This window comes from Eleutherodactylus coqui, chromosome 4 (assembly GCF_035609145.1).
Source record: "Eleutherodactylus coqui strain aEleCoq1 chromosome 4, aEleCoq1.hap1, whole genome shotgun sequence".
Taxonomy (NCBI): domain Eukaryota; kingdom Metazoa; phylum Chordata; class Amphibia; order Anura; family Eleutherodactylidae; genus Eleutherodactylus; species Eleutherodactylus coqui.
The window spans coordinates 16,378,831-16,405,317 of NC_089840.1; positions in this window are offsets into that span (position 1 = coordinate 16,378,831).

Below are 26,487 nucleotides of genomic sequence, written 5' to 3' on the forward strand. Positions count from 1 at the left end.
GTTTAACTCGACACTTAATGCAGTAAATGGGCGGTTCTATGAAAAGTATTGTTTCTGGTTAAATCCAGCCAATAATTATAAACATTTTTTTAACTTACCATTATTTTAAAAAGTTTCTGTCTCCAGATACTCCATTACTAATATGTCAGTATAGTGCCACCTGTAGTTTCCATTCTTTGTCTACCTCAGTAATTATTGCAGGACTAATGTTAAAATACCACCACTTGTTGTTTCTATCCTCAGATATTCCAGGACAAATGTTAGAATAGTGCCACCTGCTGTTTATATTTCCAGATATTACAGGAGTGATGTTAGAACAGTGCCAGCTGCTGCTTTTATCAACAGATATTTCAGGACTGATGCTTGAAAAGTGCCAACTGCTATTTGTACCTCCAGATATTCCAGGACTAATATTACAATACTACAACCTGTAGTTAATATCCCCAAATTTTGCAGGACTAATGTTATAATTAGAGAAGAGTGAGCATACTCAGTAAGGACAGATACTCGAGCAAGTATCATCCTTACCGATTACCTGCCTGCTCGCCCGCAAAGATTCCGGTGCCGGCGTGGGGGAGCACTGTGTTGCGGGAATGAGCAGGAGGCAGCGGGGGAAGAGAGATTTCCTTCCCATTCTCCCCCGCCGCTCCCCGCCCCCCGCCGGCACCCGAATCTTTGCGGGCGAGCAGGCAGGTACTCAGTAAGGACAATACTCGCTCGAGTATCAGTCTTTACTGAGTACGCTTGCTCATCTCTAACCCCAGAGATTCCATGACTAATGTTAAAATAACGTCCCCTTCTGTTTCATTCTACACATATTTAAGGACTAAAGTTAGAATAGCACCGCTGCGGTTTATATCTCCAAATATCCCAGGAGTGATGATAGAATAAAGCCACCAGCTCTTTATATCTTAAGATATTCCAGGACTAATGTTAGAATAGCGCCACATATTGTTTATATCCCCAGATATTTCAAGACTAATGTTAGAATAGCACTCCCTACTGTTATGATCCCTAGATATTACAGTTGTAATGTTAGAATAGTGCCACTTGCAGTTCTCATTCTTTGTCCACCACAGTAATTGTTGCACATTGTACTGCATACTTGAATCTAATAGCTGAACAAGATTGAATTATAAATGATTAAAGGGATTGTATCTCGACAGTTTTACCTGTCATAAAAGGAGTCCAGCCATGGCCTGTCCCGAAATATATGGTAGTATTGGCTGTGCATGCAAACACCTGCTTCATTCTCTGCAATGTGAGCATCAAAGATAGTGGACTCAGCTATTTCTGAAGGTCTAATGGAAATGAAATGGAACGGCGTTGCGCATGCACGGCCACTGCCATCATATACACCGTCGACTCACATCATTAGGGCCATCTTCTACTTTTGACAATGGCAGCACATAACCCATGTAGGAAGTGACGTGTTGCGGGCTGGCTTGATGGGTATATTAGGTGTGTGATTGGCTATCTGCTTACATATTACTTGTCAAGGTTAAAAGGGATGATTTATTAGAACTGCAAAAAGGGCGAATTATTAACTTTCAGGCCAAGAATTGCAGTATTTTTCAAACAGTGCAGTTTGCAAACTGTTTTCATGCTACTGTGGTGCAAATGAATTGCGAGTGGACAAATGGCACCATTGGGAATAACCAACATTGAAACCATGGAGCGCCATGCGCTATTGATGTGAGAGGTGAACATCGGCTATAAAGGTGTGTGAGGGCCAACTGATACACTACAGTGGAGCAGCTCACCATTAAAATGAACCAGGGGTCTAGCAGACGTGTTTAAAACAATAGTTCTACAAACTCTACTGCATGTGGGACTCTAAAGCAGATGGATGGTCACTGCAACTATGCTAACAAATCTGCATCACAAGTAAAGGATTCAATCTTGCATGGCAGTATCAGAATTGGACTACCACTAATTGGCAAAGGGTTGAATTTTCCAAAGAGTTATGTTTTCTGCTTCATGGAATGGATGGACATTGGTGTGTCATGTGAGAAACATCACAGAACATACACCCTGCATCCATTGCATAAGAATTCAAGCTGGTGGCAGTAGCGTTATGATCTAGGGGATTTTTTGTGGCATTATGTGAGCCCACTCATCCATATGTACCTATATATGCTGTTTGTCTTTACTGGAGCAAACGAGATCTTCCAGCAAGACAATGTGACATGACATACAGCTGGAAACGCCTGGCAGTGATTGGAAGAAAACAACCGAGCCTTCCAAGTACTTTCCTGATCCCTTATTTCCCAGACTAAAGCCCAATTGAGCATCTGTGGGACCACATCGATTGTCGTGTTTGCTCTGTAGAACCTCCTCCAAGCACCACTGCAGTCAGCATGGTTCCAGATACCTGAAACAACGTACCAGCACCTTATCGATTCACTCCCAGCCCATCTAGCTGCTGTCTATATGGCACACAGCCATTACTCTAGATATTACTTGGTGATCATAAAACTGTGACCCAACTCTGCATTTTGGAGCAAGTCATGGCTGGATTCTTGTCATGACAAGTAAATCTGTCGAGATACAACCCCCTTTAAGTAAAATGTATTTAAACTTTGAAAATTTCAAGATGGCAGAGAAATAAAACATCTATGAATGGATTCTTCAAAAAAGTAGCGCAGATGGTGAAAATTTACTGAATGGAGATCATCAATGAACATTTTTTTTTTTTTTAAATTTGGCATTCATAATATTATGCAATAAAATTCATAAAAAAATATGTAAATATTCCATTAGTGACAGACAAAAGATAAAAAAGGAAGAAAAACATCAAAAAATAACAAGGCTATCACTAAAGCCCAGAATTATTTCTTCCTAAATGCATAACATATTTGCTGTGCATTCTTTGCTGCATAAATAAAATTTGGCTTGTACTTTGTTTCTCTTTGAACAACTAATTTCGACCATCTGTTCTGATACAGCTGTCAACACTTCCGTCCAATTTTTAATCAACTGATTTCCACAACAGTTTGTGTACAGTAAGAGCCGCATTTAACTTTTCCTTCTGTAATAATATATTTATGTTCATTTTGTTTTGTTGAAAGTAAAATTGCAGCACTTTAGCAAAACTCAGCTAATAAACAAGGTTTAAGAAAATTTCAATACATTTAGGCCTTAGTCAGACGGGCGTTTTTTGCCGCGATTTGTGGATCGCATGACGGATGCGCATTCGCAAATCGCGTGACCGGTGCGCGCAAGTCGCCCGCAAATCGCCCGAAAATCTGCTCCTAGCCGCGTTTCATTAGAAACGGGCCGGAGCTGTCCAGCGCATTGCATTCAATGGAGACGGCAATACAGCCGTCTCCATTGAAAGCAATGCGCTGCGGGCGAGCCCGGGATGAATTGTCGGTAAGGGCTTAAATATATAAGCCCTTACCTGCAATCCATCCTAAAATGTGTTAAAATAAAAAAAAATTGCATTCTCACCTTCTGCCTGCAGCTCCGGGCAGCCGTCCTGCAGTGGGTGTGAAGGGGGTGTGAGTCAGACCTGCCCCCTGATTGGCTCAGCGCTGAGCCAATCAGAGGCATGCCTCACTCACACCCATTCATGAATTCATGAATGGATGTGAGTCAGACCTGCCCCTGATTGGCTCAGCGCTGAGAGGCAGCAGTCACTCACCCATTCATGAATTCATGAATGGGTGTGTGAGTGAAACCGGCCTCTGATTGGTCAGGCTGTGACCAATCAGAGCAGATCATTCAGCAGGCGGGGATTTTAAAGCCCCGCCAGCTGAATAGTGCCGAGAAGCAGTTCAGGAGAACTGACAGCGGCAGCGGCTGGACTCCGGCTGCAGCGGAAAGGTGAGTATACAATTTTTTTTTATTTTAACACATTTTAGCATGAATTGCAGGGAAGGGTTTATATATTTAACCCCTTCCCGACAATTAACCCCGCGCACGCCGGCAGCCCATTGCTTTCAATGGAGCGGCTGTATTGCCGCTCCATTGAATTCAATGGGCAAACATCGTTCTTCTCTGCCACAGCTGTTACAGCTGTGGCAGAGAAGAATGACTTGTCTTCTATATGTTCTCAATGGGGTCGGCGCTGCTGCCGCCGGCCCCATTGAGCGCATATAGAGAAGAGAACAGGAATCGCAGATCGCAGATAGGTGCGATCTGCGATTTTTGTTCTATAATTTTTCGGACGAGCGCATAAAAAGCGCTCATGTGTCCGATACCATTGCGAAGCAATGGTTTTAAAAAATCGCCGGACGCATGCGCAAATCGCGGCAAAAAACGCCCGTCTGACTAAGCCCTTACTGTGGAAAAGAAAATATTGTTAATTTTAACCCCCTCAGCACCAGATATTGTTCTTTTTTTTTTCATTTTTTAACCCTTACATTACAAGAGCCATAAGTTTTTAATTTCTTAATTGACATCACTATATAAGGACTTGTGTTTTGTGGGACAAGTTGTATTTTTTAATACTGCCATATAGTGATGTTTGGAAAAACTTTTAACAATTTTAAAATTGGGTGCTTTTTTGAAATGCAGTTATGGAATTTTTTGGAGGGTTTATTTTTTTATAGCGTTCACACTGCAGTAAAAATGACGTGAACTTTATTTTGTGGGTTGGTGTGAATATGGTGATTCCAAATTTATATATATATATATATATATATATATATATATATATATACTTTACTATTTTTAGGATCAAGATGACTCATAACTGTTGCGGCGGTCCTGGGATTGCTGCCATGCTGATAGTCTAGTGCAGGTTTTGCAGCTGGTTCTCCATCTTCTGGCCCTGGTGGGTGTGGTATTAGGTAAGACATGCTTTGCTGCACCTGTGGGTAATTGTCATGGATACTTAGTCTGGCTGATGCTGGACTGAATTACTGTTAAATCTTCAGTTTAGCTTTGCATGTGGTTTCAGTCAAAGCTTGGTCCTGGACCTATCATTTGCCTGCTGAATCTCAAAGCTAAGTTTGTGTTTCTTTTCTTTCATGTTTCTTAAATTATTCCCCTATCCTACGTAGGTTTACCTAAGAACTGAGGTAGAAGGTCAGGTACGTCATTCTCAGGACGAGCTGCCTATGTGTAGGCAGGTCCCCATCCCTGAGGTTATTTAGATAGGGAAAGAGTTACCATGTTTTAGTTTATTATTGTTTTGATGCAGTTTGTGTACTTTTGTGCGAGATCTGTGGGTTACGAATCCAGCATATCCTGGGTGACTTTGACAGTAACTTTGTTATTTCTTAATCAATGGGGCAATGTGAGAGCTCATTTCTTACAGAATTAGGGTGGCTTCACACAAGCGTGTTTTTGTGCACAGAAACACGTGTCTAGTACAACCAATGCATTCCCTATGGTGTGTTCGCATGTCCATGTTTTACAAGTGCATGCCTGTAAAGATAGGACATGCATGCACCATAGGGAATGCACACATTGCCTTCAATGGAGCTGTGGCTGCTGCCCGCAGCTCTATTAAAGGCAATGGTCTGCCGTCACCCATGAAGTGATTTTTCAGGGAAGAACTTTAAATATAAGCTCTTCCCTGAAAACAACCATTTTAGTGTAAAAAAATAAGTAAATAAAAAAAAAAAAATATATATATATATATATATATATATATATATATATATATATATATATATATTTACCTATCCGCCACTGCTGTGTCCACCACGGGGATGTAGAACACATCTGTGACATGCGGCAGATGTTTTCTTCATCCCTGTGGGGAATAAAGAATTCTCTAGCGCAGCTGTCACAGATGACAGCTGCTGTAGAGGATCCAGCTGCCGGCATCCCTTAATTGTTTTTCAGGGAAGGGATTTAAATATAAGCCCTTCCCTGAAAAACAAGGCAAACTAGTGTAAAATAAAATTTAAAAAAACACATACTCACCTCTCTTCAGCTGCCGGGTCTCAGCCATGTCCTCTCTGCACTGTCTACGGCTCTGCAATGAAGTTCTTTGAGCAGGGGGGAATTAAAACCCCCGCCTGCTGAAAGAGCTGCTTTTGATTTGCTGAGGTACTCAGCAAATCACAGGCAGCTCTTGCTGAATGAATGACAGGTGAGAGCTGCCCGTGATTGGCTGAGCCCCTCAGCATGTTTTTTGCATGCTGGCAATTGAAATGGTGTCTGCTTATAGCCAGATTGCTCTTGTTGCATTTTCACATGGTGTATTTTAATTTGCTATTTCGATTGTAATGCTTTTAATTTCCTCCAATAGTTAGCCTGGCTCTTTTTTAAAGGTAGTAAGCAATTGAAAACAATTCTTTACTTCTACTTCATAAGCAGAGGCACTCAGTCAGTGTTGAATTTCAATGCTGCTGCAATTGCAGAAACGTAGTTTGACTTTGGTAACACGCAATTGGTGGTTAGAACGACAATCTGCACCTGGAATGTTTTAGCTGTTAAAACTGAACTTTTTAACTTTTGAGGGTACAAGATGTAATCAATTTGATTGTGGTGAACTCCATTAGGAGGAATACAAGTAATCTTCTGGTTGTGTGAACAATGTGTTCATTATCGTTAATCGGTTTTCTTGGTAAAATTAAGAAGTCGTCACCATCATCATTTTATTCTAGGAGACTTAATAGCTCTTTAGAAATATTTAAAGGGCTGCCACACTGTACAGTTATCACCCTTATTCTCATTTGCACAAAGAAATGCTATAAGCAATTGGATGAAACTGAAAAGGAAGAGACACAGATAGGATATTTGAAAAAAAGATTTTGACAGTGTGCCTGATCAATGAGTGGAACAGGTTGCCACGGAAGGTAGTGAGTTCTCATTCAATGGAGCCACAGAGTCTGGACAGACATATGTCTGGGATGGTTTAGTGAGTCCTGTGTTGAGCAATGGTTGGACTCGATGACCCTGGAGGTCCCTTCCCACACTATGATTCTATGACTGGGAGATACTACATTCTAATAATCCCTGTCACAGAGGGGACTTAGAATAAAAGAATACATTTTATTAGGAAATTTCTTAAAATAGGACACACTAGGGCACAACAAATACACAAAAGACATTAAAGGGATAGTGTAACGGATTTTAGGACACACATTACACAGTTTTTGGAGATATGTGTCAGCTGGTTGCTATGATGGGTCTAGTGCGGAGTGTTAAAATCATCCCATAGACCCAAAAACAGTTAGCGTAGTCGCCTGACACTGTGACCCTTAGATTGAATCCACTTGAAGTCTTTCCCCAAACAGTAGGAGAAGATATTAGATGAATAGGAGATGAATTATTGTGGACCAATATAAGGAGTATTCTATCTCCAGCCGCTGGTTAGTCTCTGATTCGTTGGTGGTGTTCTCAAATCTAGACACCATCAGAAAAACTAATTTGTACGGCTATTTGTTGGTTCTACACTGATGATGCTGTTTGGTTTCAACTCCTCGAACTTCTTAATGTGAGGGTCGAAGCATTGGGCTCCAATCAGCAAAATTGTTGAGATCTAGCAGTATTGTTTGTGCTTAGATCCCGATTCTTCAAGTCTATTAATGGTGTAAGAGACTTGAAGTATTGAACTCCAGTTTTTTAGGGCTATCGAAACTCAAAGTTGTTGAGATCCAATAACTCCAATTTTTACTCAACTCGTTTCACCACTCTATTACGTGGATCATCAGGAGCATTACGGAGCTTAAGTATCGCTTGTTAGGAGTATATATCAATAGATTTCATCATGTGGAGAAAATGATTGTTTCGAAATCTGAATAGATAGAATACCAGGAGAATAAGTGTCCTAACGAACAGGAGCAACTGCACTTCCAGAGATGGTTAAAGGTAAACACAAGATGAAAAGCTGCCTATTGCTCACACAGGTCGCCCAAGATGAAAAGGTGCCTATTGTTCACACAGATCAGCTCTTAAAACTAATATAGCTAAAGAGCTGATGTTTTTCAATTCTCCAACATAGAGTCATTTGACCTGTTCAAAGTCCCTCTTAGATGGTCAATCATGGGAGAACCTAGTTTATCACTAGGCTGATGTACTTGCTAGATTTTTTTGGCTTATAATAGAAGGGACCCAAAATACGGGTACCTCCTGGTCTGTGGGGTAAATATTCCCACTTAGCTCCTGTTAGGTTTACAAGAGGCTTGTACCAAGTTAGCCTAATTGCAGTTCATTTACTGCGATTGACCGTTAGCCCGGCTAGCAAGTGCTTCGCCAGGGCTCACAACAGACTAGTGCAAAATGATAAAGCTATATCCAAATAGATTTGAAAATAGTTGGAGAAAATGCTCCATAGTAGCACTTTTCTGTTCTAAAGAGAGCTATTCTGTCTGCAGCTTCATCTCTATAGTACACCCAGAGGTTTCCCCTAAAAAAGCAAGCAGACAGCGAAATTAGACGGAGCCATGGAGACGGGGACGCTAGCAACGGAGCAGGTAAGTGAATAACTTCTGTATGGCTCATATTTAATGCATGATGTATATTACAAAGTGCATTAATATGGCCATACAGAAGTGTATAACCCCACTTGATTTCGCGAGACAACCCCTTTAAATCTCTGGGTCACACTCGTGATGTACCACAATACTTCCAATCGATCACTATCTCATGAATGGAGTTCAACTGTGATCAATTATTAACAACCAGGACTTACTTTATTCTTTCAATCAAGTTTATTCATCATTTAATGACACCGAAGTTATTATTTCCTCCGATATTATTTCATTTCTTTCCCTCTTCATTAGCCCCGCCCGCCATCATAGGAACAGTTAATATGACCCCCTACATGCTGCATCGGGTCCAATGCAGACACGTCCCGACGCTGCGTCACTGAACCACGGCTTCTCCTGCGTTTCATGGGACGAAACATTGAGGACGTCAGGACGCACCGGTGCCCGATCACGTGATGCGCTCTACGCTATGGAGTTACGGCCCCTAATGCGTTCCATGACGTACAGACGCCCAATAGCGTCACGTGATGGGCTTTAACTCCACCCCATAAACCCGATTGGTCTAAATATCGGGGGTGAGGATGACACAGTGGCACCACCCCAGTCATTAGGATTGGCCGTGACAAGGGGTGAGGATGACGTAGCGGCACCACCCCAGTCATTGGGATTGGCCGGGACGAATCACGTCATGGCAACCCGCCCTAACCTCGCCCCTATGCCAGCTTACGTACTGAGTTATGTTTCCACCCTTCTCGCTCTTATGAGCGGATACGCACAATCGCAAACTTAGTTTGAACATCCACACATACATATCGGATTTATGTAATCAGAAGGAGGTTTTTCTATATCACTTGCATAGCAATGAAAACGGACGAATATGTCCTTTACACATGGCTAGGAAACAGAGGGTCGCATCCCATTATGATTGGCTAATCAATACAAACCACGCCTCTGTAGGAGGTGACTTGAGCATATAAGCAGGTCAATACCGGATTAGCCCTCATTCCCTAGCCTACCATCTGGGCTACGGACACCATCTTTTTTATTTTATCTTCCATCTACTTACCTTTTGCTGCTATCATATATCTATTAAGGGGGAACCTTTGGGTGTACTATAGAGATGAAGCTGCAGACAGAATAGCTCTCTTTAGAACAGACAGGTGCTACTTTGGAGCATTTTCTCCATTAGGCTAACTTGGTACATGCCTCTTGTAAACCTAACAGGAGCTAAGTGGGAATATTTACCCCACAGACCAGGAGATACCCGTATTTTGGGCCCCTTCTATTATAAGCCTAAAAAATCTAACAAGTTCATCAGCCTAGTGATAAACTAGGTTCTCCCATGATTGACCATCTAAAAGGGACTTTGCACAGGTCAAATGACTCTACTTTGGAGAATTGAAAAAAATCAGCTCTTTAGCTATATTAGTTTTAAGAGTACAATCTGTGTGAATAATAGGCACCTTTTCATCTTGGGCGACCTGTGTGAACAATAGGCAGCTTTTCATCTTGTGTTTACCTTTAACCATCTCTGGAAGTGCAGTTGCTCCTGTTCGTTAGGACACTTATTCTCCTGGTATTCTATCTATTCAGATTTCGAAACAATCATTTTCTCCACATGATGAAATCTATTGATATATACTCCTAACAAGCTATACTTAAGCTCCATAATGCTCCTGATGATCCACGTAATACAGTGGTGAAACGTGTTGAGTAAAAATTGGAGTTATTGGATCTCAACAACTTTGAGTTTCGATAGCCCTAAAAAACTGGAGTTCAATACTTCAAGTCTCTTACACCATTAATAGGCTTGAAGAATCGGGATCTAAGCACAAACAATACTGCTAGATCTCAACAATTTTGCTGATTGGAGCCCAATGCTTCGACCCTCACATTAAGAAGTTCGAGGAGTTGAAACCAAACAGCATCATCAGTGTAGAACCAACAAATAGCTGTACAAATTAGTTTTTCTGATGGTGTCTAGATTTGAGAACACCACCAACGAATCAGAGACTAACCAGCGGCTGGAGATAGAATACTCCTTATATTGGTCCACAATAATTCATCTCCTATTCATCTAATATCTTCTCCTACTGTTTGGGGAAAGACTTCAAGTGGATTCAATCTAAGGGTCACAGTGTCAGGCGACTACGCTAACTGTTTTTGGGTCTATGGGATGATTTTAACACTCCGCACTAGACCCATCATAGCAACCAGCTGACACATATCTCCAAAAACTGTGTAATGTGTGTCCTAAAATCCGTTACACTATCCCTTTAATGTCTTTTGTGTATTTGTTGTGCCCTTGTGTGTCCTATTTTAAGACATTTCCTAATAAAATGTATTCTTTTATTCTAAGTCCCCTCTGTGACAGGGCTTTTGTATATACTTTTGGAGACTTTTTTTTGACTGCCCCTCTGTGAATTTACATTCTAATAATGTACTGACTTATACATCATAAGTAGGCATCAGTTGCATGCTTCAACCCTGGATTGTAATGGATATTTGATGAGTGATCTTGAATTCCAAGAGTGGTGAGTGAGTTCCTCAGACTTTTTTTAGTCTTTGAATGTTATTGTGTTTGGCTATACCCCTGAGCACTGGTGTATGTTTTTGTTTCTGTATGCTGTGCTTCTATAGCTGGGACCTAGAGGATCTGGGATACAACCTGTGAGGTATCCTATTTGGATGTCCATTATAGAAACTCACTGTAGATTATTCAAGGTTTCCTGGGATTACTGGTGTAATGTAGTGCCCCTCTGGCCTTTCTGTCATTTCACATGATTGCCATTCTTGTTATACATAATATTTACATTCTTTTGGTATTGGAGCATTGCCCTTTGAGTTAATACTTGATTTGAAAATATGCAATCATATAAAAAGGATATTATTCAGGGGGTTGAATAATCTTGGACTGCGGTAGTCATTTCAAGTGACATTTTGCATTCAATTTGGAGAAACCATGTGAACTATAACTTGTGTTGAGTTATTTAAATTGTTCATGTTTGTTTTTTTGCAAACAGCTGAAAGTTTATAAATTTGCCTAATTTGCAATGGGGATTGGATCATTTTGATTGCAACTGTGTAGTGCATGAGCAGCCAGTGCAGTGACTGGAACATGGTAGAGGCATTAGTGTAGCAATTGGACAGAAAGATGAGCCTGATTTCTGCATTTTGGATAGATTAGATATGGGATAATTAGTGAGGGATATAGTAATCAGTAGTGAGCTATTGTATAGTAGTCAAACAAAAATGGATGAGCCCAACAATATTAGTTTTCGCTGTAGCCACAGTTAGTAAATGATTGATTCTGGAGATATGCTTTAGGTGCAGGTGAAATAAAGTGAAAGATAATGAATATAAAGAGTGAAGAAAAGATCAGAGTAAAATATAACCGCAAAACACTGAAAGTGCTGCTTAGGAGTTACAACACAATGAGATGGAAATTTCAAGCTTAATATTATAGTAACCCAATATTGTCAAACTCTGCAGATAACTTTTACTTATGAGTTCCTTGAAAACTTAAAGAAAATAGATGAATTCTGAAACCAACTTGGATCACATAGTTATTAGAGATGAGCGAGCATACTCGGCTACGCCCCTTTTTTGCCCGAGTACCGCAATTTTCGAGTACTTCCGTACTCGGGCGAAAAGATTCGGGGGCGCCATGGGTGAGTGGGGGGTTGCAGCGGGGAGTGGGGGGGGGGATAGAGAGAGAGGGCTCCCCCCTGTTCCCCACTGCTTCCCCCCGCGCCGCCACACCTCCCCCCACCCCCCGGCACCCCCCGAATCTTTTCACCCGAGTACGGAAGTAATTACTCAAAACGAGTACGTTCGCTCATCTCTAATAGTTATGTTTATCATAATCATACTATCCTACCATGTTACTATAATAGAGGTGTGGGAGAAATGGGTTGATTATAGAGCTTTCATCCCAACTTTTTGAGAAATATTCTAAAAAATTCACTGAACACTTAAGCTGCTAATATGGCTGGCATACATATAAATGTTTGTGCCAGAAATAGCTTTTAGAAAAGTCTTATCATTCAGATACACATTTAGAATTTTTCTGCTAAAAGGGAAGATTTGTGTATTCAAAACATTGACGGCTCTAAGGAATCGGAGTTGACAACAGATTCTGTTTGATTAAATCAATCTTATTAAATGGCAATTGAATAGAATGTGGATAATGAAAACAAAACAATGAACAGTTAAAATGTGTAGTAAAAAAAGAAGACTAACTTAATTAACTAAAGCACAATATGACTATGCTAATTAGACAAGAGATCAGAATGACAAGAGAGATTTAATTAAATAGGCATTAAACTGGATCCCAACAGAGAGAAGAAGGGAAATTGTTCCCAAAGGAAAGGTTTTCCTACATTCCTCTAACGGGACCTCTTCCCATGTTGGCAAAAAGCATATGGAAAGGACATAAAATGCAAATATAACCACGCTAGTGAAGCCTAACATTTATTTTTCCTTTTTCTAGAACATCCTACTGCACATACTTTTATTTCGAACTTTTCAAGACAAAAGAAATGGTGCTCTACATTTATACCTGTGAGTGCTTTGAAGGGGTTGTGCCAAAATAATAAGTTACCCCCTATACAGTGGAAAGGAGATTACTTTGATTGGTGGGGTCTGACCGCTGGGACCGCAATCAATTCCGAGAACAGGTGTCCTGAAGGTTTAACCATGAATAGAAAAGTGGATGCACTGTGTGCTACTACTCTATTCATTTCAATGGGAGAGCCAGGGATTTCTAAGTACTTGAACTTGGCTAGAGATGGTTTAAAAAGGTTTTAAGGGTTAAAAAATAATAAATTGCATTTCTCCTTGTCAGCATTAATACTGAAAAAGAAAAAAAAGGAATATTGCAGTTGCCACAATAATCTAACACTCCGTTTTCTAGAGATCACTTTTCAGTTGGTATTGTACATTAGAGGCATTTTTTTCACTTAAATGCATGTATTTTGGGCAGTTGGTCTTCTAAAGCTTCTACATATCATTGCACGTAGAAACTGCAGACTGAGTCTCAATAGGAGATCTGTCAGTGAGGGTGGAATGATGGCTTAATTTAACTCTGCCCTCTCGTTCATGCATTGTTGATTTTCCAATCACATCTGCTGGAAGTTTGTTCTAAACATCCATTAATCTTTTGGTAAAAAAAATGTTTCCCGACATTGCTTTTGTTTTTTCCCCAAGTAATTTCAGATTGTGCCCCTTTGTTCAAGTGTTTAGCTTCCAAACAAAAACACTCCTGAACCTTTTTTACACCTTTAACATATTTAAAAGTATCCATCGTGTCCCCTTTTCCCTTCTTTCCTCCTATTACATATATAAAGTTTTCCAGATACTCTCCCTTTCACTTTTCTCCTCCTGTAACATATATAAAAGTTTTCATCCTGCCTTCCCTTTCACTTTTTATCTCCTGTAGAAGCATATATAAGTGTTTCCATCATGTCCCTCCTTTCCCTTTTTCCATCTTAGGCCTCGGTCACACGGGTGTTTTTTCCTGCGATTTGCGGATCGCATGACGGATGCGCATCCGCAAATCGCGTGACCGGGGCCGAAAAATTGCCCGAAAAATCTGCTCCTAGCCGCGTTTCATTAGAAACGGGCCGGAGCAGTGCAGCGCTGTCCAGCGCATTGAATTCAATGGAGCCGGCAATACAGCCGGCTCCATTGAAAGCAATGGGCTGCTAGCGATCTCACGATGAATTTTCATTCAATAGCTGTCATTCAATAGCTGAGAGCTGCCTCTGATTGGTCCCTGCGCTCAGCCAATCAGAGGCAGCACTCACTCACCCATTCATGAATTCATGAATGGGTGAGTGAGAGCTGCCTCTGATTGGTGAAGGCTGTGTCCAATCAGAGGCAGCCCACTCAGCAGACGGGGATTTTAAATCCCCGGCTGCTGAATACTACTCAGAGCAGTTCAGGAGAACTGCCGGTCGACCGCGGCTGAACTCCGTCTGCAGGGACAAGGTGAGTATAGATTTTTTTTTAATTTTTACACATTTTTGAATGATTTTCAGGGAAGGGCTTATATTTTTAAGCCCTTCCCGAAAATTCATCCGGCGCTCACCGGCAGCCCATTGCTTTCAATGGAGCCGGCTGTATTGCCAGCTCCATTGAATTCAATGGGCTGGACAGCGCTCCTGTGCTCCAGCCCGTTTCAAAGGAAGCGCAGCTAGGAGCATATTTTTCTGGCGATTTTTCGGCCCCGGTCACGCGATTTGCGGATGCGCATCCGTCATGCGATCCGCAAATCGCGGCAAAAAACGCACGTCTGACCGAGGCCTCAGGCAGAGAGTTCCCCAGTCTAACTGCTCTTACAGTAAAGAACCCCTTTCTATGTTGGTGATGAAACCTGCTTTCTTCTAGACGTAGCAGATGCCCTCTCATTACCATCACAGTCCTGGGAATAAACAGATCATGGGAGAGATCCTTGTATTGTGCCCTCATGTATTTATACATAGTTATTTGGTCGCCCCTTAGGCACCTTTTTTCCAGAGTAAATAATCCCAATTTTAATAGCCTCTCTGGGTATTCCAGTCCCTTCATTCCGTTTATTAGTTTAGTTGCCCTTCTTTGAACCCCCTCCAGCACTGTAACATCTTTCCTGAGCACCGGTGACCAGAACCGTGCGCAGTATTCCATGTGTGGCCTGACAAGTGCCTTACATAGTGGTAGAATAATGTTCTCGTCCCTCGCCCCTATGCCTCTTTTAATGCACCCCAAGACTTTATTAGCTTTTGCAGCAGCTGACTGACATTGGTTACTCCAGTTAAGTCTACAGTCCACTAGTACCCCCAGGTCTTTTTCCATTTCACTTTTCCCTAGCAGTACCCCATTTAGTGTATATTGGTGACATCCGTTTCTCCTGCCCATGTGCATAACCTTACATTTTTCAACATTGAACTTCATTTACCATTTTTCTGCCCAAGCCCCCAGCTTATCTAGGTCCATTTGTAGCCGCACATTGTCCTCCGTTGCATTGATTATATTGTATAATTTTGTGTCATCTGCAAATATTGATATTTTTCTGTGCAGCCCCTCTATCAGGTCGTTAATAAATATATTGAACAAAATGGGGCCTAATACTGAACCCTGTGGCACCCTGCTAGCGACTGTGGCCCAATCAGAGTACAAACTATTTATTATCACCCTCTGCTTTCTATCATTGAGCCAATTCTTTACCCAGATACACACGTTTTCCCCCAATCCGAGCTGTATCATTTTGTATATTAGCCTATTATGCGGCACGCTATCGTTTGCTTTAGAGAAGTCCAGATATATGAGATCAATAGACTCTCCCTGGTCCAGCCTAGAGCTTACTTCATCGTAGAAGCTGATCAGATTGGTCTGACATGATCAACACTTCATGAATCCATGCTGGTGAGGAGTTATCCTGTTGTTCTCTTTGAGGTACTCTTCGATGGCGTCTCTCAGAAACCCCTCGAATATTTTTCCCGTTACTGAAGTGAGACTTACCGGCCTGTAGTTACCAGGCTCACTTTTGGTCCCCTTTTTGTAAATTGGAACCACGTTGGCAATGCGCCAATCCAATGGTACAACCCCAGTCTTGATAGTATCCACAAATATTAGGTATAGCGGCCTAGCTATCACATCACTTCATTCCTTTAGTATCCTTGGGTGTATTCCATCTGGGCCTGGCGATTTATCGATTTTAATCTTGTCATCTGGTAACATATATAAGTGTCTCCATCATGTCCCTTCTTTCCCTTTTTCCATCTTGTAACATATATAAAGGTTTCCATCATATCCTCCATTTCCCTTATCTCATCCTGTAACGTATATAAAGGTTTTCATTGTGTTCCCTTTTCCTTCTTTCCTTTTGGCTATACAAATTAAGCTATTTAAGTCTTTCCTGATAGGTTTTGTTCTTGAGATCTTTCACCTTTTTGTAGCCAGTCTTTAGACTTCTTCCATTTATTAATATCTTTCTGTAGATGAGGTCTACAGAACTGAACACAGTATTCCAGATGAGGTCTCACCGGAGCTCTATTCAGCAGGATCACAATCTCCCTATTACTACTTGCTATGCAGCTAAGACTCCTACTTACTTTCTTTGCTACCTGACCGCACTGTGGACATATTTTGAGGCTGTCAGAAATGAACGCTCAATAAAACCAAGTATTTATTTGTATAGAACTCAGAAGAAACATCCGTCAGCCAAACCAGTGTTTGTCCAACAGCCGTTGAGGGTGCAATATTTCTCTGAGAGATGTATTATAAAGATTCTCACCTAAAATCGAAGTAATACTAGCAGTTACCCATTATCAGTTTTTCTTTTTAACCATTTCAGTAGATATGACTATGATATAGGGATTTGTATTTTACACAGTAACACAGTGTGTAAGGCTGAAAAAAAGATATGTTCATCTAGTTCAGCATACAACATCCCTTCCTCCAATTTTGATACAGAGGAAGGCAAAAAACCACAATGAGGTAGAAGCCAAACTTTCTCATTTAAGGTAAAAAAAAACTCCTTCCCGATTTCAATCTGGCAAACAGAGTAATCCCTGGTTCACTGACCCTACTGAAGTAGTCAGTGACTATAACATGTAATATTGTTATTGTCAGGAAAGGTATCCAGGCCCCTGTTGAACTCGTTTAGTGAGTTTTCCATCACTGTGTCTTCAGGTAGAGAGTTCCATAGTCTCACTACTCTTGCAGTAAAGAACCCCTTCTATATTGGTGATTAAAACATTGGCTATGATATGTAACATCATAACACTCAAGAAAGTTGCCCAGGCCCCTCTTTTAGTGAGTTTGCCATCACCACATAATCGAGCAGAAAGTTCCATAGTCTCACTGTTCTTACAAAAAAGAAACCTTCTTTGTTGGTGTAGAAACCTTCTTTTGTCTCGACTTTGAGGATGCCCCTTGTAGCGGTCACAGTCCTGGGTATAAATAAATTGTTCCCCGATATCATAGAATCATAGAGTGCTCACTGCAGGATTCACTAAGTAATCCCAGACAGATCTTTTTCCAGCCTTTGTTTGAAGACTTCCATTGAAGAAGAACTCACCGCCTCCCATGACAACCTGTTCCACTCATTGATCACCCTCACTGTCAAAAAGCTTTTTCTAATATCTAATCTTTTCTTGTTCAGTTTTACCCCATTGCTTCTAGTCTTTCCTTGTACAAATCAGAATAGGGCTGATCCCTCTGCACTGTGTGAGCCCTACACATATTTGTAGATAGCTATTGAGTCTCTGTTTGAAGACTTCCATTGAAGGAAAACTCACCGCCTCCTATGGCAACCTGTTCCACTCATTGATCACCATCACTGTCAAAAAGCTTTTTCTAATATCTAATCTTTTCTTGTTCAGTTTTACCCCATTGCTTCTAGTCTTTCCTTGTACAAATCAGAATAGGGCTGATCCCTCTGCACTGTGTGAGCCCTACACATATTTGTAGATTGCTATTGAGTCTCCTCTCAGCCTTTTTTTTGCAAGCTAAACACACCCAGATCCTTTAACCGTTCCTCATAGGTAATGATTTGCTGCCATCCTGGTAGCTCTTCTGTGAACTTGCTGTAGTTTGTCTATGTCGTTTTTAAATTGGGGTGCCCAGAACTGGACACAGTATTCCAGATGAGGTATGAGGTCTGACAAGGGAAGAGTATAGAGGAATAATTAGTGATCTAAATTGTGCTTACCTGTTTTGCTGCTACATCACACCACTGACTCATGTGAACTATTGAAATCAGTGGTTTCGTTTTTGCTGCATAATGGGACTAAAAGATGCCCAGGTGTTTAAGCCCTAAAACTTACCCTCTCATAGAAGCTGATCACACTGGTTTGACAAGAGCGACCTCTCATAAACCCATGCTGGTATGGAGTTATACCGCTATTTTCATTAAAGTTCTCTTGTATAAGCAATTTAGTTGTGATACAGAATATCTTATCTTTCCTGTCAGGCATTGCATACTACGTGTCCAGTCTCTGATCATTATAAAATACTTATTGTCTTTCAGCTCAACACAATGAAATTGCCCATGCGAAAAAAATAACATTATGATATTCTGCTTAAGGCTACAATCCACTAGTAAACACATCCTTCTAGATTAAATACATAGAGGAAAACAATTATGGCTGTCACTTCAAAGAAGAAAACTTTTCTGAGCTGAGTATTCAACTTCTAAGTTCAAGTGTTCTAAGGGCAACTTTCTGGGCATTCATTAGTAAGTCAAGTATTCATACTATTGATACTCTGTTAGATTTTTTTGTTTTTCATGCTTTTCATGTTGACATTGCTATACATTCAGCCTTCTAGCTTTTTCCACTAGGCTATAGCAAATTACAATATGATGATGTTTAAAGTCCTAGGCAAAATTGAAGATAATATTCAATGTGGCACTTATTTTCCTCAGTATGATGTAAAACGGAATGTGCCATCAGAAAATGGCTTATTATATAAAACAAGTTTTCGTATTAAACATATATCTTACGAATTTCTGGTCCTGCAGTTTTCACATTGAGCACTAAAAACCTAGTAATAGTCTAAGACTTCAAAGTCACAGAGGCAGAAAAAGTCTATTTGAAATACAGTAACCCTTCACAGAATTGACTAAAATAAGATTCCTAAACTTTATTGATATAATTAATAAAATACATACACATACAAGGGCACAACAGCAAGAATAGGAGAGGTGAACGGGTTTGTGCCACTCTCCAACTGGGCAGCCACTAATCATTCAGACACACTATGTGATATCAAGGTCCAGACTTCTATCAGTAATAGACTTTAAACTCAATGAGGCATGATATCCCATGGGGGGTAATAATAAATAATAACTGACTGGGTAATTCGCGCCACAGAGAGGAGATTATAGGGATTGGATCCCTAATGTCACAAAAAAGTTGGCATTTATGGTTAGTTCCTTGTGTTACTTCGGATTTATAGTTTCTTTCCAAATTACAAAAATATGGTGTTAACTAGAGATGAGCGAACGTACTCGTCCGAGCTTGATACTCGCTCGAGTATTAGCGTGTTCGAGATGCTCGTTACTCGTAACGAGTACCACGCGATGTTCGAGTTACTTTCACTTCCTTCCCTGAGACGTTAGCGCGCTTTTCTGGCCAATAGAAAGACAGGGAAGGCATTACAACTTCCCCCTGTGACGTTCAAGCCCTATACCACCCCCCTGCAGTGAGTGGCTGGCGAGATCAGGTGTCACCCGAGTATAAAAATCGGCCCCTCCCGCGGCTCGCCACAGATCCGTTCTGACATAGAGGAGGGAAAGTGGTATCTTGGTGGAGCTGCTATAGGGAAAGTGTTAGGAGTATTTTAGGCTTCAACAACCCCAACGGTCCTTCTTAGGGCCACATCTAACCGTGTGCAGTACTGTGGAGCCTGCTTTTTGCAGTGTTGCACTTTTTTTTTTTTTGTATATCGGCCGTGCAGAACATTGCGCCCTGCAGTAATACTCCAGGGCCAGAAGCGCTTAGGCAGGGACAGAAGACATATTGATTGAATATAGACAGTGGGCCTTTGCAAAAAAATTTGGGGAAAAAAATCTATTTGGGCTGCCTGTGACTGTCCTCAGTGTTCTGGGTCTCTGCTGGGTGTAGTAGTTCTCCAAATTCATACGCAGCCAGCTAAGTGTTACAGCAGGCTTGCGCAAAATTATTTCCTGGCTCGGTCTGGGCTGTGAAATCACCGCTGTATTGCAGTTCACAATGCAACACTCTGCAGTTCTTTGACATACTCCAGGGCCTTCTGCACTACTGGTAATACACCATGCTGAGGGGTAGGGGTAGGCCTAGAGGACGTGGACGCGGGCGAGGACGCGGAGCCCCAAGTCAGGGTGTGGGCACAGGCCGAGCCAGTGCGGTGGCCAGGGGTAGAGCCAGGGCCAGACCGAATAATCCACCAACTGTTTCCCAAAGCGCCGCCTCGCGCCATGCCACCCTGCAGAGGTCAAGGTGCTCTACGGTGTGGCAGTTTTTCACTGAGACGCCTGACGACCGACGAACAGTGCTGTGCAGCCTTTGTCGCGCCAAGATCAGCTGGGGAGGCACCACCACCAGCATGCGCAGGCATATGATGGCCAAGCACCCCACAAGGTGGGACGAAGGCCGTTCACCGCCTCCGGTTTGCACCACTGCCTCTCCCCCTGTGCCCCAACCTGCCACTGAGATCCAACCCCACTCTGAGGACACAGGCACTACCGTCTCCTGGCCTGCACCCACACCCTCACCTCCGCTGTCCTCGGCCCCATCCAGCAATGTCTCTCAGCGCAGCGTCCAGACGTCTCTAGCGCCACAGTTTGAGCGCGAGTGCAAGTACGCCTTCCACGCACCCGCACGCTCAAGCGTTAAACGTGCACATTGCCAAATTGATCAGCCTTGAGATGCTGCCGTATAGGCTTGTGGAAACGGAGGCTTTCAAAAGCATGATGGCGGCGGCGGCCCCGCGCTACTCGGTTCCCAGTCGCCACTACTTTTCCCAATGTGCCGTCCCAGCCCTGCGCAACCACGTCTCCCGCAACATTGTACGCGCCCTCACCAACGCGGTTACTGCCAAGGTCCACTTAACAACAGACACGTGGACAAGCACAGGCGGGCAGGGCCACTATATCTCCCTGACGGCACATTGGGTGAATTTAGTGGAGGCTGGGACAGAGTCAGAGCCTGGGACCGCTCACGTCCTACCCACCCCCCAAATTGCGTGCCCCAGCTCGGTGGTGGTATCTGCGGCGGTGTATGCTTCCTCCACTAAACCACCCTCCTCCTCCTCCTACACAACCTCTGTCTCGCAATTAAGATGTGTCAGCAGCAGAACGTCGCCAGCAGTCGGTGTCGTGCGGCATGGCAGCACAGCAGTGGGCAAGCGTCAGCAGGCCGTGCTGAAACTACTCAGCTTAGGAGAGAAGACGGCCCACGAACTGCTGCAGGGTCTGACAGAGCAGACCGACCGCTGGCTTGCGCCGCTGAGCCTCCAACCGGGTATGGTCGTGTGTGACAACGGCCGTAACCTGGTGGCGGCTCTGCAGCTCGGCAGCCTCACGCACGTGCCATGCCTGGCCCATGTCTTTAATTTGGTGGTTCAGCGCTTTCTGAAAAGCTACCCACACTTGTCATACCTGCTCGGAAAGGTGCGCCGGGTCAGCGCACATTTCCGCAACTCCAAGACGGACGCTGCCACCCTGCGGACCCTGCAACATCCGTTTAATCTGCCAGTGCACCGTTTGCTGTGTGACGTGCCCACACAGTGGAACTCTACGCTCCACATGTTGGCCAGGCTCTATGAGCAGCGTAGAGCTATTGCGGAATACCAACTCCAACATGGGCGGCGTAGTGGGAGTCAGCCTCCTCAATTATTTACAGAAGAGTGGGCCTGGTTGGCAGCCATCTGCCAGGTCCTTGGAAACTTTGAGGAGTCTACCCAGATGGTGAGCGGGGATGCTGCAATCATTAGCGTCACCATTCCTCTGCTATGCCTCTTGAGAAGTTCCCTGCAAAGCATAAAGGCAGACGCTTTGCACTCGGAAACGGAGGCGGGGGAAGACAGTATGTCGCTGGATAGTCAGAGCACCCTCATGTCTGTATCTCAGCGCGTTGAGGAGGAGGAGGAGGAGGGGGAGGAGCATGAGGAGGAGGGGGAAGAGACAGCTTGGCCCACTGCTGAGGGTACACATGCTGCTTGCCTGTCATCCTTTCAGCGTGTATGGCAAGAGGAGGAGGAGGAGGAGGGGGAGGAGCATGAGGAGGAGGGGGAAGAGACAGCTTGGCCCACTGCTGAGGGTACACATGCTGCTTGCCTGTCATCCTTTCAGCGTGTATGGCCTGAGGAGGAGGAGGAGGATCCTGAAAGTGATCTTCCTAGTGAGGACAGCCATGTGTTGCGTACAGGTACCCTGGCACACATGGCTGACTTCATGTTAGGATGCCTTTCTCGTGACCCTCGCGTTACACGCATTCTGGCCACTACGGATTACTGGGTGTACACACTGCTCCACCCACGGTATAAGGAGAACCTTTCGACTCTCATTCCCGAAGAGGAAAGGGGTTCCAGAGTGATGCTATACCACAGGGCGCTGGTGGACAAACTGATGGTAAACTTCCCATCCGACAGCGCTAGTGGCCGAAGGCGCATTTCCGAGGGCCAGGTAGCAGGGGAGGCGCAGAGATCAGGCAGCATGTACAGCGCAGGCAGGGGACCATTCTCCAAGGCCTTTGCCAGCTTTCTGGCTCCCCAGCAAGACTGTGTCACCGGTCCCCAGTCAAGGCTGAGTTGGCGGGAACACTGTAAAAGGATGGTGAGGGAGTACGTAGCCGATCGCACGACCGTCCTCGGTGACGCCTCTGCCCCCTACTACTACTGGGTGTCGAAGCTGGACACGTGGCCTGAACTTTCGCTGTATGCCCTGGAGGTGCTTGCTTGTCCTGCGGCTAGCGTCTTGTCAGAGAGTGTGTTTAGTGTGGCTGGGGGAATCATTACGGATACGCGTACCCACCTGTCAACCGACAGTGCCGACAGGCTTACACTCATCAAGATGAACAAAGCCTGGATTTCCCCAGACTTCTCTTCTTCACCAGCAGGCAGCAGCGATACCTAAGCAATACGTAGGCTGTACCCGCGGATGGAAGCATCGTTCTCTATCACCATCAAAAACGGGGACCTTTTTGCTTCATCAATCTGTGTATAATATTCCTCCTCCTCCTCCTGCTCCTCCTCCTGAAACCTCACATAATTACGCTGAACGGGCAATTTTTCTTAGGCCCACAAGGCTCAGTCATATAATTTTTCTAAACAATTTTTATATGTTTCAATGCTCATTAAAGCATTGAAACTTTCACCTCAACCAATTTTTATTTTAACTGGGCTGCCTCCAGGCCTAGTTACCAATTAAGGGCTTAGTCACACGGGCGTTTATTGCCGCGATTTGCGCATGCGCATGCGTCCGGCGACTTTTTAAAACCATTGCTTTGCAATGGTATCGGACACATGAGCGCTTTTTATGCGCTCGTCCGATAAATTAGAGAACAGAAATCGCAGATCGCACCTATCTGCGATCTGCGATTCCTGTTCTCTTCTCTATATGGCTCAACGGGGCCGGCGGCAGCAGCGCCGACCCCATTGAGAACATATAGAAGACAAATCATTCTTCTCTGCCACAGCTGGAACAGCTGTGGCAGAGAAGAACGATGTTTGCCCATTGAATTCAATGGAGCGGCAATACAGCCGCTCCATTGAAAGCAATGGGCTGCCGGCGTGCGCGGGGTTAATTGTCGGGAAGGGGTTAAATATATAACCCCTTACCTGCAATGCATCCTTAAATGTGAAAAATAAAAAAAAAGGATGTTCTCACCTGCTCCCGGCAGCTGGAGATCCCGGCGGTCGGCCTGCAGTGGGTGTGAAGGAGGTGTGACTCAGGCTTGCCCCTGATTGGCTCAGCCTGAGCCAATCAGAGGCTGAGCTCAGTCACACCCATTCATGAATTCATGAATGGGTGTGACTGAGACTTGCTTCTGATTGGCTCAGCGCTGAGCCAATCAGGGGCAAGCCTGAGTCACACCTCCTTCACACCCACTGCAGGCCGACCGCCGGGATCTCCAGCTGCCGGGAGCAGGTGAGTACATCCTTTTTTTTTATTTTTTCACATTTAAGGATGCATTGCAGGTAAGGGGTTATATATTTAACCCCTTCCCGACAATTAACCCCGCGCACGCCCGCAGCGCTTGCATTCAATGGAGCCGCTGTATTGCCGGCTCCATCGAATGCAATTCGCTGGACAGCTCCGGCCCGTTTCTAATGAAACGCGGCTAGGAGCAGATTTTCGGGCGATTTTTGGGCCGATTTTTCGGCGCCGGTCACGCGATTTGCGCATGCGCATCCGTCATGCGATGCGCAAATCGCGTGAAAAAACGCCCGTGTGACTAAGGCCTAAGCCACATTAACTAAAGCGATTAATGGGTTTCACCTGCCCTCTTGGTTGGGCATGGGCAATTTTTCTCAGGTACATTAGTACTGTTGGTACACCAATTTTTGGGGGCCCTCACCTACAGTGTAATCAAATTAATTTTTAGCCCACCTGCATTACAGCTGACGTTACATCAGCTGTGTTGGGCACTGCAATGGGATATATTTATGTACCGCCGGTGGCTTCCTGGCACCCACCCATGCTGTGGGTCCACAGGGAGTTGTAACTGCATGTGTCCACTTCTAAAGAACCCCAGTCTGACTGGGGCATGCAGTGTGGGCCGAAGCCCACCTGCATTAAACATGACATTACCTCAGCTGTGATGGGCAATGCAATGGGATATATTTATGTACCGCCGGTGGCTTCCTGGCACCCACCCATGCTGTCGGTCCACAGGGAGTTGTAACTGCATGTGTCCACTTCTAAAGAACCCCAGTCTGACTGGGGCATGCAGTGTGGGCCGAAGCCCACCTTCATTAAACATGACATTACCTCAGCTGTGATGGGCAATGCAATGGGATATATTTATGTACCGCCGGTGGCTTCCTGGCACCCACCCATGCTGTGGGTCCACAGGGAGTTGTAACTGCATGTGTCCACTTCTAAAGAACCCCAGTCTGACAGGGGCGTGCAGTGTGGGCTGAAGCCCACCTGCATTAAACATGACATTACCTCAGCTGTGATGGGCAATGCAATGGGATATATTTATGTACTGCCTGTGGCCTCCTGGCACCCACCCATGCTGTCGGTCCACAGGGAGTTGTAACTGCATGTGTCCACTTCTAAAGAACCCCAGTCTGACTGGGGCATGCAGTGTGGGCCGAAGCCCACCTGCATTAAACATGACATTACCTCAGCTGTGATGGGCAATGCAATGGGATATATTTATGTACCGCCGGTGGCTTCCTGGCACCCACCAATGCTGTCGGTCCACAGGGAGTTGTAACTGCATGTGTCTACTTCTAAAGAACCCCAGTCTGACTGGGGCATGCAGTGTGGGCCGAAGCCCACCTGCATTAAACATGACATTACCTCAGCTGTGATGGGCAATGCAATGGGATATATTTATGTGGCTTCCTGGCACCCACCCATGCTGTCGGTCCACAGGGACTTCACAATAGGGAGTTGTACCTGCCTGTGTCTATGAATTAAAAACCCCGGTCAGGTTGGGGCATGCAGTGTGGGCCGAAGCCCACCTGCATTTAATCTGACGTTAGCTCTGCTGTCCAGGGCACTGCAATGGGATACATTTATGTACAGCCGGTGGGTTCCAGGGAGCCACCCATGCTGTGGGTGCACACGGAATTCCCATTGCGGAGTTGTACCTGCCTGTGACTATTTATTTAAAAAAAAAGCGGTCTGACTGGGGCATGCAGACACCTTGACAGAATGAATAGTGTGTGGCACATAGGTTCCCCATTGCTATGCCCACGTGTGCAGCTCCAGATGGAGGTGGCACAGGATTGCATTTCTCATTGCTTCTGTACAGCATTGTGGATTATCGCCCCGCCCCTTTTAAAGAGGGTCGCTGCCTAGCCGTGCCAACCCTCTGCAGTGTGTGCCTGCTTTTCCTCTGGCAGACGCACTTATAAATAGACATGAGGGTGGCGTGGCATGAGGGCAGCTGAAGGCTGGGCAGGGACAGTTTGGTGTGCGCTGTGGACACTGGGTCGTGTGTGGGGGGGGGGGTTGGGCAGCATGTAACCCAGGAGAAGTGGCAGCGGAGTGTCATGCAGGCAGTGATTGTGCTTTGTTGGAGGTAGTGTGGTGCTTAGCTAAGGTATACATTGCTAATGAGGGCTTTTCAGAAGTAAAAGTTGTTGGGAGGGGGTGGCCCACTCTTGCCGCTATTGTGGCTTAATAGTGGGACCTGGGAACTTGAGATGCAGCCCAACATGTAGCCCCTCGCCTGCCCTATCCGTTTCTGTGTCGTTTCCATCACTTTCTTGAATTGCCCAGATTTTTACAAATGAAAACCTTAGCGAGCATCGGCGATATACAAAAATGCTTGGGTCGCCCATTGACTTCAATGGGGTTCGTTACTCGAAACGAACCCTCGAGCATCGCAAAAAGTTCGTCCCGAGTAACGAGCACCCGAGCATTTTGGTGCTCGCTCATCTCTAGTGTTAA